Source organism: Bactrocera neohumeralis, chromosome 2 (assembly GCF_024586455.1).
Source record: "Bactrocera neohumeralis isolate Rockhampton chromosome 2, APGP_CSIRO_Bneo_wtdbg2-racon-allhic-juicebox.fasta_v2, whole genome shotgun sequence".
Lineage (NCBI taxonomy): Eukaryota > Metazoa > Arthropoda > Insecta > Diptera > Tephritidae > Bactrocera > Bactrocera neohumeralis.
Window position 1 is genome coordinate 89,081,911 of NC_065919.1, and position 14,476 is coordinate 89,096,386.

Genomic DNA, 14,476 nt, shown 5'->3' on the forward strand with positions numbered 1-14,476 from the left:
CGAAATATACGATGACATTGACATAGTTCAGCGAGTCAAGAGCTAGCTAGGTCATGTCGTCCGAATGGTGCTCCGTTGGAAAGACCAGGTACAGAAAGAGCTGTCTCCGCGGCGTCTTCGGCTAAATTTAGGAACTTAAATTTTAAGCCAAATCCGAATGTTTAATTGCTTACATGAGAAGCTCTTTATAACAAAAAATCTAACGAAGACTTACTATTTTCTAGTGAACCTCGAGGACCATTACCATTTAGAAAAGCTCATTTTGGTGTTAGTGGCAGACTGATTTTGAGATACTTCGTATCAATATTTTGCACACATCATGCTTAAAATATATGTACTCGGCAATGGCCCCCAATCGTGCAACTTTTAGCGCAAATTTAATCAAACGAATTTGCATTTTAAAACATTACCATTTAATTATGTCAACTTTGCTAAGCATTACACAGCCGTGAAAAAGCGCTGATAAAAGTTTAAAATGTTTTCCATATTTCCATGTACTTTTACTTTTTCGCTTCACACAATATTTAATAATATTACAACATAGTTAACTCACTTTGGCATTAATGGAATTTAATGCTTTGATATTTACAACATGCACGACAAACTGCGGCAACGAAGAGTGGGAGAGAGTGAGAGTGAAAAACGACGACGACAATGTAACAGTTATTTCCTCTAGAATTTTAAAAATTCACGCTTAGCGAAGCAGCGAAAAGCGAAAAGGCGAACCAGGTAAAAAGATTAATAGAATATGCAAACGAAGGGAGTTCTAGGATCCAGACAGCGAAATGCGGAGAAAGCCTAACAAAAAGCAACGGGACTGTTCACGAATGGCATATAAATATACTACACATATACTATATTCATAGGTATATATACATATGTATATAGAAAGGGACATGTACAATAGTCAGCCAGGAGGTAAAATACAATTAGCACATTTTTGTTTTGTTGTCTTAAACACGCCGTAAAATATGTGAAGCATTCACTTACTGGCGTGAGGTCACTATGGCACAAGATATCAGCATTATGTAAAGCAATGAGTTAACTGTTTAGTGGTTGTGGTTTGCAACTATTCTCGTTTTATTTGCAAACAGATATCAACACTCCATTCCTTACAGTGCCACTTTGCGACGTCAAAGGTCCTTTTTGGAGAACAATCTTGAAACCCAACCTAATCCTTCAGCATAATATAGCATGACCTTAACAGAGCAATGAAGCAACTGATCAATCATCCTCCAATGCATAAGCTTTCAAACTTTCATATTCTGCCAAAAAATAAATAACGAAGAGTGAGATGGCTCTTCAAGCATTTAATTGATGAGGGAAATGTATAATTCGGTTTCTCTTTTCCTTGAGGAATGCAACGTACTCGCATTTCTCAAAACTTGTCTTCATCAACAAATTTTCAGTTTTTTATGCAACGCTCAAACACTCGTACATACTTACAAGTATTTTTATTAGATCAGATAATATTTGTTTATAGACGTAAATATATTCTAGTGGACTAGGTATTCCGTGCAATCAATAGCCAGAATGTCTGCTTTGAATAAATTAAAATGAATGAGCTTTTAATGCATTCAATATCCCAGCGCCAACAGCAACAACTTCAATTGCACTTTCAATGGGAATTGATTGCAAATGCTTGCATTGCAATACAACAACGCACGAGCAACGGATAAATCAACATCACCACCTGCACCGCGCCACCGCTTTCACCGCCCGCTGAGCCTAATGCAATCTGCACTTCTCAGACGCTTGGCTCTTGCAGCGCAAGTGCGAGTGCAGAGCCGCTGCAGCCGCTCTAATTGAGCCAATTAAATTGTATTATGTAATTTTCAAGGCGATTGCATAACACACTTAAGTCTATGTATGTATGTATGAAGGTATGGGTGGAAGGTATTCAAGAGTTTGCTCGCATTTAGCGCAGTGTTTAGCCTAAGGATTGATGGCTGAGCTCTCGCTTGGCTGCAGCAGTGAAGCCAGAGAGTGAACGTAACTCTGCAGTAAGCTCATTTTGTGCAAATATTTATTTATATATCAAAACCGTGTTTAGTTTTATTAGGACACACATGTAGACTGAAAGAGGACACGTGAGGCAGGTGGCTTCCAATGTTAGCCCTTAAAGTGTTTCCAATGGTCTATTTTAAAATTATCTGCTTAAGTATTTAATAAATAGATATTAAATGTTCTGAGGATGCAATTTTATTTTTCTTTTAATGTCTTATTTAATTTAAAAAGTCTCATCCAAATATTCTACCAATATGCCTTCTATATTGTGCTTCATGAATTATTAAATTCTTCTCATCCATTCTGCATCTATTTGCATTTTCAGCAGCGTTTATTGTCAGTTCATACGAGAGGTCAACAAGCAGCACACAAAACAGTTTCCACATTTGTGTTTCTCATTTGGTTTCAAGAGCATAAATTAAATGAATTAAGTACGGAGTATATGTTTACTCGTAAATGGTTAAAGAAGATTCTGTTTTTGAGAAATGGAAAATGGGAAAAGAAGAATTTGAGTTTGAATTGAGTTTCTTGCGCTGAAAATACTCATTAATTTGTTACATAAATGCATTCAAAGAAATCTGGGCTCATACCTTTGCTCTCAGCACTTTGTTAAAATATTAATGAAATATGTTTTTTGTTGCCACAGATGTTCATTGCTCTGGGATTACAGTAAACAAGAGCAATTCAAATTCATTCGACAAGCAGTTCAGCCTTCCTTACATCTTTCAAATTTAATTTCTTTAGAAGTCAGTTATTAGCATATTGCTGTCAAGGGCTTGGTTCAAGAGGTTTCAACGCAATATTTATGAATACTCCCACATACTTTAACATATTATTTACACTAATAATATGTACATATGCCGTTATTTATATGAGTGTGTTTATACTAGGCTAATGCAAATTCTTTAGGAAAGTGCTGAATTTTTTCTGACATTTTCATGACATACAAAGCGGTTTTTACTATACAGATACTGAGATACAAATAAGAGCTAAACGTAACTAAAATAGAAGTTGTAATATATTTTCTCTAAAGTGGGATAATAGGAAATATATCGTCACTTAAAATGCAAAATAACATTACATAACATCACTTTTTATAAGTTTACAGGCGAAGGTAAAAAGTATATAATAGAAACCACTCATATGAAACAAAATTTGGGATGTGGTTAAAAAATGGTTATATATTGGTTATATCTTAGAACGGAAGCTTGAAATTTTACGACCACTTTTACATGAATCTCATATCCCCGAGTCCCATCCGCCCAACAACCAAATTTGATACGTGGCATTCCTATATTACAGTAAAAAATTTGGCGAAATCGATCAATGTGTGTGATATATAATTGAAACTCAAGGATAATCCTTTCCTCACAACAGTATGTCCGTATGTCAAAAATGGGTTGAATCGGGTCAATACGTCTCTTATCTCGATTGTACTTGTACTTAATACAAAGATTTTCGAGCTTCCAGGTATATCGGGCAAAATTTGAGTTATCTAAATGAAAACTTGAGAGCATGTTTAAATGATAACAGTGTATCGTTGTGCCTAAAATGGATCAAATCTGGCGAAAAATTTATTTATATGTATGAATCTAACCTCAGAAAATCCGACTGACTTTACTCCATGTGATTGGGGATACTACATCAGGTATTACTAATAGTAAGACTTTGATCATAATTTTAAAATTCTTAATTTATTCTTCAAACTCTATGTTGTTCCTCTCAACGTAATCTCCCTTGACCACAATACACTTTTTTTTCCAACCCTCGAAACAGTTGTTAACTTCTGGAATAGCCTTCAATGCACGTAGTGATTCACATTTAATGTCTTCAATTGACTCAAAACGGTTTCCACGGAGCTAAATCAAGCGAATACGGTGGTTACGTTACGATATTAGTTGAAAATTTGGCGAAAAGCTCATGAAGAATAAATGAAGTGTGCGACGGTGCAAAAACCAAGAGTTATGAGCCTCTTTTTAAGAATTATTTCGCGCAACCGACTATTAACACTCAAAAAGTATTCCTCGTTTTATTCAGCCGATCGGAAGGTATTGGAGTGCACCACACCTCGATAACCGAAGAGAACTGTCAAAATAACCTTGATCTTTTGACCTGCTTCGACTTAGACTCACCTTTGCCACTATATCACTGTGGAACATTTTTGGGATTATTGTCTGGGGGGTGAGAAATTCCAAGTCAGGGTGATGGTACTAGTTCAGTATAGTAAAACACTCAAAGGGTTTGGCGTTCGTATGTGTCAGTTTTTTTTATGACCTTTTAAATTTTTTCCTTATCTTGATGTTTTTTCGCTAAGTTGTAACATTTCGGCAAAAACGTTGTTTAACATAACTCGCGAACCACTATTATCTATTTTTCTAATCCATTAGACGGTTGTAGCAGCTTTTACACACTATATTTGGTACCTAATTTTCGTTCACTATAACATTTTGTGAATAAGGAAAAAATTTAAAAGGTCATAAAAGAATACTGACACATACGAACGCCAAACCCTTTGAGGGTTTTACTATACTGACCTAGTACCATCACCCTGACTTGGAATTTCTGACCCCCCAAATTAGCTGTTGTACTGTGTATTCGGCCGATTGATCGTTTCCGGATCGTAAGCATCGCCAGTAATATTACGTTTAATGACATCTTGGTAGTCGGAAAACATTGTTTTACAGACGTTAACACGACGCTTTTTTCGAAAAATACGAGTAAAATGATTTTGAAACCATTCGTTATTTCACTTTTCTTAGGTCAACATAATCTTTCAAAATGGTTTTCAATGATCCTTTCGATATTCCAATAACTGGCATCATATCTTTGAATGTTAATCGTTGATTCTCCACCAATTCCTTTATTTTAATGACGTCATCAGTTGATATTGATGGCCACCTTAGAAAAAAAATATTTCGACTAATGGGTTTTCTCGCGAAATTTAAATTACGGTCTTACTATTTCTTGCCAATAGTATGTATTATGTTAATAGTATGTGGTATTGGCAAAAATAGATAAAATCGGGTCGATGTGAGTTGTAATCCGAATATGTCGATCAGTGAATATTATTTATATATAAAATTGGTACAGATTAAATTTTTCGAATAATCAAACGTAATGCAATCAGCCCATCTTTTTCTCTGCCTCCTATATATCACATATAATGATTTCCGTCTTTCCATATGAATTTTCGTTCAAGTTAATCAAATATCGCACATATTTTAATGAAACAAAGTGAACAAGTTTTCATTAAAATGAGTTTAGTGCTGAATTGGAATGAAATTGGTCTATACCTTGGTCTAAGCCTCATATCTCTAATATAAAGAATTTCGATCTTCTGGTTGGCGTTTGCCACATTAACTCAAAATATAAAATTTAGCCTTCGGTCAAGTTAATTTCACATAGATGTCAACTATTTGAAGGTATTTTTACATAATATTAGCTTTAGTGAGCTAAAATATAACTTAGTTCTTCCGCAACATATTTTAATATGTAGTTTTGCCACCACCTGAAGAAGTTTCCCGTGCTTTGGTTCTTAAACCGAACGATCAAGTTGTAAAACTCTTGCATTTGTCGTGTTTTCTTCAGAAATAAAATGTTCGAAAAAAATTCAGAACGGATTACTATAGCGTATAGCTTCCTTAGCATAGTTCTAAAAGAAATGCTTACTTGAGTTACGTGTTTTTTATTTGACATAATTTTTGAGCTAAAAATCAATAATAAAATAAGTTCTTGCAACATATTTTAATAACAGTTTTTCCACCATCAAATAAATCGAGTTCAAGAGTATGAAATGTTCAGTTACAGCCGTACTTAGCACTTTCTTACTTGTTTACTTTATTATTGAGAAATCAAATAAAATAAGTTTGAGAACATTTTCCAAATAAATCTCAAGAGGTGTCTCCACAAATCTAGTTCAACCCAAAAATATTTAATAATTTAACATCGTAGAAAATAGGAGTTTCCTAAAGCACGCATACATGGAAAGTTCGAAGCTTATAAGCGTTAATTTTTTCCGTTCATTCCGCAAATTGCTGTTCTGCATAGCATTAGCCGCTATTTTCACGCCTTGAAACGCACATTTCCGACGCCAGCACACACAACGCACAATACATATGTGTGGTGAACTCATTAAATCAAATTTTAGCAGTTATCTAAGCGTATGCGCGACGGCGACATTGGCGCGCCTTGAAAGCGTTCATGCCTGGCGAGCTACTTGAGGCGTATTCTGTTAGACAAAATGTTTGCAATCATCTTGAGTAGCGGTCGCCAAGGCAGGATATCCCCAAATACAAACAAACTCTGCGTGTGAGTGTGGGTGATTAGTAAGCAAGCATTCGAATTAGCATAAGCATACACACGCACTTGCCTGTTTATGTGCGTGCAGTATTCAGAATTTTGAATATGAGTGTGGTTTCTTTTAAGTTGCTTTCCTCAGCTCATCACACTTGGTCAGTCGAGCAGACACTCCGCAGCTCAGATTGGACGCGCTGCTGCAATTACGCATTAATTAATCATACGCCTCGGTGGCTGCTCGCAGATTCAAATGCGCGTGCAATTAGCCAAGGCTAATGCTGTCTCGTCGCAACACTTTCGACGGCTGGCTTTTGCTCCGCTCGATCTCCTCTATGTTGTGAATTTCGTCCTTTCAATTTTTATTTGATTAAGAAAATATGCCGAACGCGTTGTTGCGACACCGACAAATTGGCGGATCAAAGCAGGCTCGCATGAAAAGGTTGAAATAAAAGAGCGAAAGGCAAAACAGTGTTTAAAAGCATACTTTGTAAGCGGTGTGACTAAAAAAGGTATTTGGAATGTGATTATCCTACCTGGGGCAGTGAATCTTTTTCCTTCCAAGCCAGCTGAAGCGCCCAGCCTTTTCAATCTCGGTTAGCAGATTGTTACGGCTTTCTTATCCTTGCTCCCCATCAAGCATTGAGCGTGTACAGATTTGGGTATGATTTTGTTGTACGGTCGTCGGTAAGCCTGCAAATGCTTTGGATCAAATTGCTTAGCTTTATGCTCTAGTAGCGCGCCTGGCCTTGAGATAAAAAGGTATATGCTTATTATACAGGCATGTGCGTAGCTGAACTTAGCTTATTATTCTAAAATCTAAGTTAAAGACATGCTTTTCCCTTACTCTTAGAGCGTAAAAAAGGATTTCTGGTTATTGTAAAAAGTTTCAGGCATTTGAAAATTTGGATTTGGAGCCAAAGAGTTAAAAAGTTGTAAATATTTTTAAGAAAGTTTGCCACACATTTACATATTTTCATTCCCTGATATTAATAAAATAATAGACTAACGTTAGATTCGGTTGCTTCGAAGCTATGATGCCCCTCGCTAATACAAAAAAAATTCCTTGCAAGAATTTTATTTCAAACGCCCAGTTTATATGGCATTTATATATTGTGATCAAAAAGTACAAAGGAAATTGTAAATAAATAAATATTTAATTATTCATCAATATTTATTTTGTCGCCTTCAAAGTAATCCCCAACGATTTTTCAGTTCTCGAAACACTTTTCATAAGCACTTTTTGGGATGGCCTTCAGCTCCTTCAGCGAATTTTGTTTCATTGCCTCTTTGGCTATAAATCGTGGCTCGATGCAATGGTGCATTATCATCGTGTAAAATCCATGAATTGTTCTTCCACATTTCAGACCGTTTTCGACGGATTTTCTCACGTAAACGCCTTAATACCGCCAAATAGAACTCCTTATTGACCGTCTGTCCCTAAAGAACAATTCATGATGCACCAAACCACGAACATCGAATAAAACAAAGAGCATCACCTTGATTGTTGAGCGGCTTTGGCGTGTTTTTTCTCCTTCATTCCGATGATTGTTGATTTGCACGTCAAACTCTTAAGCCCATATCTCATCTTCAGATATAATGCTCTCCATGTATGTGGCAAACAACGCACGAACAAGAATGTCCAAAGAGACCTGTTTACGGTACTCTTTTTGTAAAAAACTCAGCTTTATCAGGAGTCGAGCAACAACGCGTTTTATACCCTAAATATCCACCAAACTCATTTGAACGGACTCGGGAGATATATCGAGCTCTCTTGCCATCTCTCTAACATTTGTCTGACGATTTTTGAGCACCAAACCCTTCATTTTTTTTTTAATATTTTCATCAGTTAAAGAGGTCGAAGGTCGTCCAGAACGATGCATGTCTTAAACGATCTCTCGACCGTCTTTAAGGCTTTGTACCATTTGTAGGCTTGTGTTTTTGATAAAACTGAACGCAACGCATCCGCACACGAAATTTGATTATAAATACAAAATGTTAGACAAATTTTTTGTTCGAGTTTTTTATTCATGGTAAATATCGCAACGCATTACTGAGGTGTGCCGACTTAGGCAGTTGCTGTAAACAAACTGGTTGACAGATCGCGCTCATATTTGGATAGTATTTAAGGACAATTTTACCAACTTAAAAGAATACATTTTTTTGAAATATCATTTACACGGAGAATTTAATTACAGTTTTTGTCACAATGTAGTCCGTCATCAGCGATTTTGGCTCGATCATGGGTAGAAAACGACATATACAAAACCAATCAATCGATCAGTCAATATCTCACAAACAGTGGAACTAGTTTGCGTATATACAGACAGACGGATGAACAGAAGAACAAGACTAAATCGACTTAGCTCGATACGTCGATCATGTATATGTACTTTATATGTCTCTACCGTTGCCTTAGGTTGCTTTAGATGTTATAAACATCGTGGCAAGCTTAGTAAATCCTGTTAGGGGTATAAATATGTGATTTGTTTACCTTTCCCATGGTGCGGACTTTCCGAAATGTGACACAAATTAAATTAAGGTTTACGTAATTATACTTGCGCCTTTTTTGCCCCCAACACTCTTAACACAAGCTTAGGAATTCCAGTTTTCTAACTCGTTTAAGAATATTTTTTCAAATATCGATTAAATTCGAAATCTTATTTTTTTATAAATTTACCACAAGCTCCGTCAACCAATTTTGTGTAGCAGTTATAACTAAAATCGTACACTAGAGAGTAAAAGTTAAAGCGTTCCGATGTTTGCCTCGATAAATGGCAGGTCGTTAATTATACGTAATGCAATATATTTGAAATTCATATAAATTAATAATGTGGCGCATGTCGACCGACGCGAAAAACAAGAATCTGCAATTTAACTCGCATACATTTTTAAAGAAGGAATTGCAAACCGCCACACACACACACGAATGCCTGTGCATGTATGCAAATATCCATTGAAAATCACGAGCTCACTCACATTAATTTATACGCGAACATTTGTATGCACGCAGACCACACACACACATACACACTCACATATAGAGACGCACATAAGTCAGGGAGCGACGGGGAAGTGGAAAGCGAAGTGATTGAATGAGATGAGCAAATGGATATCAACTTTGTTAGCGAGCGCCATTAAAGCGCAGTGAGCGATTGGAAGCGCATAAATGAGGGTAGACGGCATGAAAACAAAAATCAAGCAAAATGTTTTAAGCGAAATTCTTACGCAGAAAATCTGGCAAATGAAGAAGCGAAATTCTAGAAAAATAAACTCACGCAGAAGAGAGGAATGAAAGCAGAAATAGGACAAGTATGTGTGCCCTGTGGGCGTGTGTCGTGAAGCGTTCACATGACACACAACTCAAAGCCGTCATGACTCAGCTGGGAAAAACTTCCATGTAATGCGCCCGAGCCATATATTTGCGCTGGCGTTAGCTTTTTCAAGCCATGCATGGCACATATGCGTGTAAGTGTATATGTGTGTACAAGCACACACGGACCGTTAAGGGCAATAAAAATATTTTATATTCAGGTGTTCCCTTTTACGAGCACATTCTGCTACAACACCCTGTTATTGATATTTCAAGGCGGGAATAAAGGGGCGCACGGGCGGGCGGGAGCATAATAAACAAGAAACACACTTAACATTCCCGCACATCCTGCATAAGTACTCGCACAGCATGTGTCTTTTGCTTGCTGCAGGAGCTTCGGTTTCTTATTGTTTTTCTGTCAGACATACGAAAGCCGAGCAGACACATGTACATCAAGCCCACACCAGTCTCTATGAATTGAAAAAAGACAATGTTCGTAGAAGTCTTTTGGGACGCAATGAATCCAAAGTTGCTGTCGGCTGTGACGAGATCTGACAGCTGCTTTACAAGCACAATTGTTGCAAATTTTTATTTATTGGTCCGTTAACTACGAAAAAATAAGAAAGTTCTTTTTTGTTGCAATCAAAATGTCTGTCGCTGTTTGGGTTACCGATGTCCTTTCTTAAGAAAAAAAAGTGTAATAACGTATTCAAACACATTTCATGCTTGTTCATAGCTAGAAATCATCTTCCATTGCAATTGTAATTGTCATAGACCCACCACCCAGTTAGCGCTAGACAAAGCAGACACATCATTATACTGGTAGACACAAATTGGCTGATATCATAATTAGAAATTTATGAATAAAGCATATGACTAAACAAAAAGGTAAGGCCTCTCTTGTACTCTCTTGCTGAAAAATATACTTATGAAGCCGTGAGTTAAAATTTAATATAAGATATCATCTGGCAAATATGCCAATTTATTGCATTTACACCAGTTGCTTGTTCGATTGGTCGCCCTCTATCGTCTGGTGAGACAAAAGTAGTTGAAATTTGCTCATACTTCAGGCTTTTTGTAATTTGCTTAACTTTACAGACAAAAATAATTTATGTTCTGTATGATAACACCCTTCGGCACCCCTGGAAAATTTGAAAAATATTTTTGTATTGCGAATTGTAAGGAAATATATAGGGGAAATTTCAAATGTTCTCTAAACCTTTCACCTCATTTTGATGTTTCACTAATGAGAAACACATTGGTGTGATTGAAAAAGAGACTGTCTCCTAGAAGCTGTTCATTTGTCCGAAGCGCCGATGTCGAACCACTATAGCATATGCCATGAAAGTACCACCAATGGATGTTTATACCCTGAACAGAGTATATAAAGTTTGCCTCAATGCTTGTAAAACCCAAAAGGAAACGTCAAAGATCCTATAAAGTATAGATATAAATGAGAAGCGCTACGGGCTAAGTCGATTTAGACAAGTCGCTCAGTTTTTAAGGCATCGCTCTGAAATTTTGCACACGTCTTTTTCTCACCTAGAAGCTGCTCATATGTCGGAACGGCCGATATCGGATTAATATAGCATATAGCTGCTCACTTGATAAGTGATATATTCACGAAATTTATTTTAATTGATTTACAAAGAATCTTTTGTATTTGTGAAGGGTATTATAACTTTGGTGCAATCGAACTTAACGTATTTTTTTTTTTGTTTTTTAGACATTTAATTAAAATAAACATTATTAACATAATTATTAAATATTTATCTCCCTAACCGGCCATTGGTCCTATATAACGATTTTTGGAAATTTCACCTTTCAGTGTTTTACTTTTATACAGTAACCAGTTACTAGAATAAACACAGTCTTTCACTAAAGAGTGAACTTGCCATAAGGCATCCCATTAATCTCTTTAATACAGCCGTCATAATTGAATTGTCATTGGTATGCTAATCTTACAAATTCTTATCAATTCAGTGCAAATATATCGACGATGAAGACTGGGAACAGACGCAAAACTCAAATCAAATTGCGGCCAGATTCAATTAAACAGACTGTCAGAATCAAGCAAAATGTCTATCACTAAACTTTGTAGTCTGCAAGACGAGTTGCGCCGCACAAAACTTAATTAAGCGGCTAAGGCGTGATGGTGTAAGCCAGACCAGACAGGTGTACCCAGGCCACCGGATTGAAGGAAAGCTAAAAGCGAACAAACAAAGCCAATGTGTGCAAGCAGAAAGCCAGCGCCTGTCAACAGTTAGCACAATAAACGAGAAAGAAATTCACAATGCGCTCGCCATGTAAAGCCAGTGCTTCGCCACTTCCGATGGAAATTCTGCAGAAAGCTTCAACCCACAACAATGAAAGTATACATTATCCCTGAGTGTATGGAAAAGTAGAGGCCAAACTGCTGTTAACTGTGAGCCCACGCAAAAACAAAGCACACTGCAACAACAACAATTATCAGCTGCTTTCGCTTCTGTGTGCGTTCGTCATGAGTTCGGCTTCAGCTGGTGCTTCCCACGCCTTTGTTGGGCGCACTTGTTTGGCCAGCCCACGAAGTATATAGGTTATCCAGGCACAGCAGGAGCCGAGCGAGTGCAAAGTGGATGTGTGGCAAACACGTTTCATTGGCACAGCAGAAGTTTAACGAAAATTATGCACTTAGGACTTTAAAGTTGATCATAAACTGTCCCCTTGAGCTACCAACGTGAAGAGTTTAAGGATGCATCAAACACAAACACATACTCTAAGTATATACGCATATGGTCACTGGTTGGCATGTGGCCATTCTTGAAATCTACGTTGTATGTTGTGGCTGTTCACTTATGTTCTAATCAAAATATGGACATATGACTCGCGTGGGTACACATGGCTCGCTTTAGCCTGCCAACTAACCAAATAGTTGACATACAATCGCTTGGAGCTTAGGCCAAGTGGAGCTCACTCCAACGCTCTCGACTATGACATACCAAATAGCATTACATTAACTGTGTTTGTATGTATAAGTGCTTGTGTTCGTATGTAGTGGTACTAGTATATAACTTGCCAAATCTTACAAAGTGAAAACTTATCAGATTCCAACGATGTCGCGCATAATACTATTATAATAACCTGCGGCCAATATTAATATCTGTCAGTGGATTGACAAACAAAGCTGGCATGCCCTAGAACTCAATAAAGGCATAAATTCTGCAATGTGAACATCTTCCAATAAACTGATCGACTACTTCTTTATCAGTAGGTTCTGCTTGGCTTAAGCCGCTGAAAGAATTCTATGTTATTCTTCTTATGATATCTCTCTACTTAAGTGATCTATCTCTACTCGGAAGCAGATTAGAAGTTCTTCGCTTGTTATTTTGACCCACGCGTTACATGTTTTCTTTAAAACCGATTTCCTTCTGATATTTTAGCTTAAGAATGTTAAGAAAACAATAAAGGTTCACTTTAATAAGGCTGTGGCCTAAAACCTTTAAACAGTTGCGTACATTGTAACTACCTTAGAAAGGAATTTTTTCAATATTATGTGATTATTTATGACGACGTAGATTATTAATATTATTTATTATTTTTTCGATATTTTTTTTAACAATTCTCATTACACCAAACCGAAACGTCCTTATAATTTCTTTGTGAGGGTGTCACTAGAACTGGACTCGGTAAAAACATTAAAAACAAAAGCAGAATCTTCCACATTCATCGTATTCAACGGATCTGGCATTTTTTCAGTCGCAGGCCTAAAGAGACTCGAAGCAAATATCGCTCTCGATGGCAAAAATGTTGAACAACACAATCGATTTTTACTAAAAATATTTTAATAACGGGTAATCCAAGTGGAAGCACTTTTTTCAAAAGCATTTTTTTGAAAAATCATGCGTGAATTGTGTCAAGCTGTCATATTATTTTTGTTCAGTATTGCTTAACATTTCATCATAAAAAGACTTACGCCTGAACAATGTTTACAACTCGTTCAACGTTGTTGCGAAATTCCCGTTCGTAAAGAATGTCTTTTGCGCGCTTCGGTCAACTTATAGTCAACAGAATCGGCCTACTGAGCGTACTATTCGCAACACCATCACTTGAGACCCAGCATTCATAATTGGATAATATTCTATCGATTAGCACGCGGTGAAGAGAACATAGCAGATGTAGCTGAGAGTGGACACGAAGACCGTATAGAGTCGATTCGGCGCCATTCGCAATTACCCGGACTAGCGTATAGAACGACTTGGTGCACGTCGAAATCTTAAATAGAATACGTACAGAATACAGCTTGTGCAAGACAGCTTGTGCAAGAACTAAAGCCGCTCGACCCTCGCAAGGTGCCTTGAAGATCCCAAGTTTTCGAGACAAGTTTTATTCAGCGATGTGGTCCATTTCTGACTTAACGGGTATGTAAACAAGCCAAATTACCGCATTTGGGGCAAAGGGCAATATGAGGCGATTCAAGAGCAGCTTTTTCATCCAGAAAAAACACCGGTTTGGTATGGTTTGTAGGCCGGTAAAATCATCAGTTCATTTTTCTTCTAAAATGATGCCGATGAGAACGTAACCGTCAATTGCGACCGTTATCGCACCATGATAACCAAGTATTTGATGCCTTGAAGCTCGTGATCTAGGCGACATTTGGTTTCAACAAGACGCCGCCACTTCCCAAACATCGCATAAATCAATGGATTTATTGGCAGAATGCTTCGGTAAGCAGGTAATTTCACATTTTGAGCCGGTCGATTGGCCACTAAAATCGTGTGATATCGCACCTTTAGACTTTTTCCTGTGAGGATATGTAATGACTAAAGTCTATGTGGACAAGCCCGCTTCTATTCAGGCCTTGGAGCAGTTACCAGTCAAAATGCT

The 14,476-nt window shown here is 37.2% G+C and overlaps 1 protein-coding gene across 3 annotated transcripts in view; it reads left to right on the plus strand.

Moving 5' to 3' along the window:
- LOC126767613 (J domain-containing protein) overlaps nucleotides 1-14,476 on the plus strand; it is a 41,732-nt gene that overhangs the window by 11,414 nt on the left and 15,842 nt on the right. The gene's annotated exons all lie outside the window — the stretch shown is intronic.